General features: G+C 32.0%; 1 long non-coding RNA gene across 2 annotated transcripts; it reads left to right on the top strand.

Annotated features, from left to right (window-relative positions):
* Window positions 1–2,697: 2,697 nt before the first annotated feature.
* LOC126721866 (uncharacterized) lies at window positions 2,698–5,508 on the top strand. 2 transcript variants are annotated; one of them, XR_007653935.1, is made up of 3 exons: window positions 2,698–2,865; window positions 3,857–4,770; window positions 5,050–5,508. It is a non-coding gene; the product is annotated as an uncharacterized LOC126721866 (long non-coding RNA). The 2 variants fall into 2 exon arrangements; XR_007653934.1 differs by lacking the exon at window positions 5,050–5,508 and having other exon boundaries at window positions 3,857–4,874.
* The last annotated feature ends 539 nt before the right edge of the window (window positions 5,509–6,047 follow it).

Genomic DNA, 6,047 nt, shown 5'->3' with positions numbered 1-6,047 from the left:
TAACAAATTCTCTCTTTTCTCTTATCTTGTGTCTCTCTCAAACCACCATGACCTCCTAAACTCAGTTGGCGTGACCCACAATCACTAATTGGCATAACCCACAGCCACCACGATCTCTATTAAATCTGGGTTCCTCTACTCTATGGATGAGGATCAACTTGGGTATAGTATTTGTCGGGTTTGCTAGGTTTGATTTAGTATTTTTCTATGGGTTGGCTTTCTTTTTTTTCATTTTGAAATGGTGGTGGTGGTTTTCTAGTTGGGGGTCTCATTGATGATTGGTTAATATTTGAGAAGAGTTGCGTTTTGATTAAATTTTTGGTGTTTCTAGGTGTGGGTTTATGAACGGTGTGTGTGTTTTTTGGGTGTTGTGTATTTCCTGTTTATGTGAACAATTTTTTTTGTGGGTATGAATTCAAATATGATCTCTATTCTACTTGGATACTGTTTTTGTTGGGTATCCTTTTAGATCTACATGGCTAGGTGGTTTGGGTGGCTAGAATTGGTTTAGTGTGGTTTGGTTTTGCCATGGGTGTTCGGATTGGTTTGATTTGGGTGGCTATGAGTGCAGGATTGCAGTGGTTTGAATTTTGATTTATGGTTTTGGTTTGTAGTGCTGGGCTTTGTAGCGATGGTGGTGAGGTGGTGGTTGTGGTCTCAGCTAGTAGATCTGTGGGCTATGGTGGGTTTTGTTTTTATGTTTGAGATCAAATGAGAGAGGAGTAGGAGAAGTGACAAAAGGGAGAGAGTCAAGAATGGTTAATGTTCTTGACACAGTCTAGGGACCAAATTGTGCATAGGGTATTTGTCCAAATTTGCTTGGTATTTGTCCAAATCTGCTTGGTATTTGTCCAAACCTCAGGGATAGTTAATGAAATTTAGCCAGTTATTTAAAAGCTAAAATTGTAGATAAGTGGACTTGCTTTAAAACCCAAACAATATAGATCTGTCTTGTTCATTCTTGCTATCCCATGAAATTGTTTTTAACTCTAAGGAATGACACTACTAATAGAGAAATTGTTGTTACTTCATAATGTATCTTCCTTTTAATCTTACAACCCTTGTTATTTTGGCATTGTTAAACTATTTACCCAAAAAAATATATGGCAAACAACTATATATATATACAAAACAAAAGTTTTTGACTTTTGGTTGACCTATCCACAATTTTCCACATCAGCATTTTTTTATTTATATTTTTTTATTTGATTTAATTATTTTGATTTTATATCACCCAATTGCAGAAAATTTATTAATATTTTTTAAAAAAAAATTAAATTTAGTTGTTTGGTACCATACAACTACTATACTTAAAGGAGACCTAAATTATCACCTAATTAGGGAATTTTTAGATAATCCTAACAAACCATATAATAACTCCATTAATATAAATCTATCCCAAAAAAGGGAATACATATCCATTAATTTGATAATTTCTAAGTTGATGACATTTATAAAAAATAAAAATAAAATAAATAAAATAAAATAAAAATTCTATCATATTTCCCTATATCTATCAATCACGTTTTCTTTCTATTCTTTTTTTCATTTTTTTTTTATATTAACGTTGATTAGAAATTATAATTTCTATAGGATTTAAACTCTATAATTATATCAAGTGAGACTCAACAAATACATATCATTTTTAATTTCAATAGGATTTAAATTTTATATCAAATGGACTCTACCAACATATTCATCATTTTAAAAAAAAAAAAATTAACTAACCAAATTTGATTAGGAATCCATAATCCTAACCAAATTTGATTAGGAATTCATAACCCTATATTATATTATAAATAGTTTTTTAGGGATTATTTGTTACAATTTCAACTCCGCTTTTCATTCCTATATTATATTTTAAACATTTTTTTTTTTTGGATTATACTTCCAACACCACTCTACTGTACAGTCTCCTGCATTGATTTTGGTTCTTGGAGCACCTTTAAAACAAAAGGTATGTAAAGTTTTATTTTTTATTTTTTTTTAATTAGGTTTAATGTTAACATATATGAGAGATGTCAATTAGAAAAAGTTTGATGAAACATAAAAGGAAAAAGAACTAAGAAAATATATAATTTGGGAAAAAAAATAGTGACTATATTAGGCAAAGTCTTTTGGAGATTGTTGTCTTTTTTTTTTTTTTTTTTTTTTTTTTTTTTTTGGAATTCTTTATGTTCATGTGTATGTATGTGTTGGGTTTAATTGAATTGGAATTATCTTTGAAACTTTGGTTTCAATTGAATAATGAAAATGGCAGAAGAAGTATGTTCCACTATTTGGAGTCTTCTGTATATGTGTTGTTGTAATTTAAACTTGGTATTTGAATTGTTAAATTGTTAATACACAATTTCATTGTTCATCTATTAATCATGAATAACAATATTGCTATTTGCAACTATAACACCCCAAATATTTTTTTTTAAAAGCAATTTTTCCAATGAGAATAATATCTAAATTGGACTTTTTTTTAAATTAGTGTGGTTAACTATTTCATGGAGGAGTTTTGAATATTTGGGCATGTGATAGTATTTAGTTAATTTTGGAATGGGCTAATTTAAATATGGGAGAAACTTTAAGGGTAAAGTTGTAATTTTGATCCCAAGATATTTTGGAACAAGTGGTCCACAATGCTCCCATCAACAGAGCCTCTTTCTCTTATCACCATATGTATGCCCCTTCTCTCTATTGCTCTATTTTCCTATCTCACTCAGCCACCGAAGCCCACACAAATACACACTCTAGCTCCCTCTATCTCTCTCACTCCCTCACCAGTAAACCAGCCATCCACCACCATGTTTGGCGGATTTCACTGGAGAACCCCATTAGAAACCCCATACGCTCCATTCTCTCAAAGCTTTAAAGGTAAAACTCTTATTTGTTTGGTAGCTTTTCAGGTTTTTCTAAGATTTCTTACTAATCTAAGCTACATGAGTGGTATACATGCGATTGAGTACATGGGTTTTTGAATTGGTGGATTTATTTGTTAAATGGTTAAGGGCTTTTACAAATGATGATCATTTGGGGTTTCTTCATGGTTAAAAAATTGGGTTTCCTTCAGCAAATCATATGAGTTGATTTTGTGGAAGTTTGAGGTTGATTTTTTTTGTAAGAGTGTTAACTTTGAATTTTTGAAATTGGAGTGTGAGCATGTGCTTTGTTTTTGCATACCTAGTGTTTGATAAGTTTTTTATATGAGATTTTGGGTTTGATTCCTTGTTCTTAATATGCTTTAAATCTGGTGGTTTTAATGCGGGTGAATTCTCAAATAATTTGGGCTAGTCTTACAACTATAGCAATTTTCTAAAGCTGTCATGACAGATTTGAGTCAGCCGCAATGCATGATTTTTAATAAATTACAGAAAAATCTTTTTGGGCTAAATTTTCTGTGGTACATTTTATACATATAGGGGAATGTTCCCTTAAAGTTTTGAATTAATCGGATAACTTTTCATTGACCAAACAATTTTTACAAATGGCTGCCCTGTTATGTACTGAATCTGAAAGTAAGACTAAAACGCTGAGAAATTGTGGAATTAATCCCATACCTCGGTTGATCTTATCTTGGCTTAAATATACTATTTAGTCCTCAAAGAGATTCATGAGTATGTTATTTTATCTTATGATGCACATTTTTGCGGTGGTGAATTTAAAATGTTTTGGTTGTGTAAGCACTATGAGTTTCTTGGATGCTTTTTTGGTTCCTACTTGGGAAGGGTACTTGTCTTAGGATGGGCAAGCTAGACTTTAGGGCCTTTGGTTTGATTTTAGGGTATTGTTACGATTTATGGAGATAAGTGTGATGGTACTTTGTGAAAGGCCTTGTTATTGATAGGATTGATCATTATGTTTCTAGGTTCCAATATTCTTGGTGATGGACCTAGTGACTGGATTAGTTGATTTTGTGGTACCCAGTGGAGGTAAAATTGGTTGGCCTTCCAAGGTAAGTAGCTTTTTAATGGGATTTTTGGAAAATAACTATGTTTTATAAATGTTGTTTTTGGGGTCAAACACATTTTGGAAAATTATATATGGATATATGTTTTCTTAAAAGTATTGTGTTGTGACCCTATTATATATGATTATATATGAAAATGCATCATATTTGGTATTGTATTTGGGGAAATGCATGAATTGTTGATATGGAAAAAATGAGCATCTTTTATTTAATCTTTGATAAGGAAATCTTGGATGTTATGGTATATTAGAAAATTTAAAGATGCTTATCTTGTCTTGTTATGTGGAAAATTGTTAGAAAATCTTTTGACAAGAATGATGTTGAAAACCTTACAAACCTTGTGGAAGTTAGATTTTTTAAGGTTTTTCTGAAACTACCTAGATATGAACTATATGTTTCAAAGTAATGTAACCTGTGAGTTGTTTTAACACCATGCCATGTGTGATTTCCCGGTGATCACCCGATTTGGTTTTCGTAGTCTTTGTGATAATGGAATCAGATTTAGGTCAGTGCCCTTTCACTTTGGATGACGCGTTCTTCCCTGCTGCCCATGGGGGGAAGAGGTTCCTTGATTGTGTGTGGGTGAGGCTGTTGCCCATGGGGCCAAGAGACCACATGCAAGAGAGGTCCTATATGACGCGCTCTCTTTGTTGCCCATGGGGGGAGAGAAAAACCTTGAGGGTATGGGTGAGGCTACTATCTATGGGGCCAAGAGTCTGCATACCAGAGAGGACAATATCATACCAGTTGTGAATGGGTGGATCCCCTGACTAATCTATGTGCTAGTATGGTAGATTTGTGATAAAATTACCGTATGTAGATTTTATGGCTTTGGAAATTATATTGTTAGTGCTCACATATTATAATATACAGTTTCATGGTATTATTTTGAGAAACTTTGTGTTTCATCATTTAATCATTCTTGTTACATTATTACAAAAAAATGATCTTGCAGTATCCAATTAGCAATTTCCCAAACTAAAACATGTTTTGCAAACTATTTATAATCATGAAACTTGCATTTCCCCCACCCTCATTAATTATGCTACTTACTGGGTTTTAGCTCATCCCACTCTCCAACAGTTTTTTAGATAAATTCTCTATACCTCGGGCATGGAGCTTGTTTTGTTGGTGGTGATTGGAGCATTATGCTAAGTGAGAGATTTATGCTATGATTGGTTGGTGACTCAATCTTGCAAAGTTCAATGAGATCATAATCAATTCGATTGGAGGTTGGATACTTCAGGTCTGTTAGCCTTGGGTGTGGTAGGCCTAGATTTTCTATTGAGGTTGCATACCTTAGAAAGGATCATGACTTTGTGTTTATTTTATTTGGAACGTTGGATTGTTAAGTGTATTTGGAGACACATGATTGTAGTTTGTTTTGCTTGTAAATGTGTCATAGAGCTCTGACTTGTATTGTGGAGAGATCAATATATTTATTTATTTTATCAAATGGAAGAAAAAAAAAATCTCCTACATTCTCACTTTTAATGGTTCTTCCCTCGCGCTTTGGATCCTTTTGGGTTTGGGGCGTGACAGCAACCATCATGATATGGTATCAATGAGGTGATCATTCTGAATGCTTTCCTTTAGAGTTTAGATAGAGTATGTTTTATGATTAAAAAATATATAATTAAAATACTTTTGAAATTACATTAAAAAAAAAAAAGTATACATTGGATCTTAAATAACTTCTATTAAACTCCATCCTTTATGACATCATTAAAAAGAAAACTCATACAGATAGTTATTAGGATGTTATTTGGAACTGTCATAATGGACTAATGTATTACACATGATACGGATCTAACTGTAATATCCTATGCTATAAAATAAAAATTGGGCTTATGGTTATCTTCTCTTTGCAAAAAATGGTTAAATTCTCATTAATTGTGATAGTTCACCTTCAGGTAAAATAGAAACTCTATTAAATAAGTTTTATGAAATTTAAAATTCTATTTCGAAAAATTTCCAAAACATTAGATTTTAGATAATTATTTTAATGATTTTGTACTGTACAAGTATAAAATTTATATATTACATACAATCATTACTTCAGTTACCTTCTAAATGATTGAGGATATAA

The sequence above is a fragment of the Quercus robur genome, chromosome 4 (assembly GCF_932294415.1).
Source record: "Quercus robur chromosome 4, dhQueRobu3.1, whole genome shotgun sequence".
Taxonomy (NCBI): domain Eukaryota; kingdom Viridiplantae; phylum Streptophyta; class Magnoliopsida; order Fagales; family Fagaceae; genus Quercus; species Quercus robur.
The sequence above is the reverse complement of the archived record's forward strand: the minus strand, read 5'-3'. Positions and strand labels throughout refer to the sequence as shown.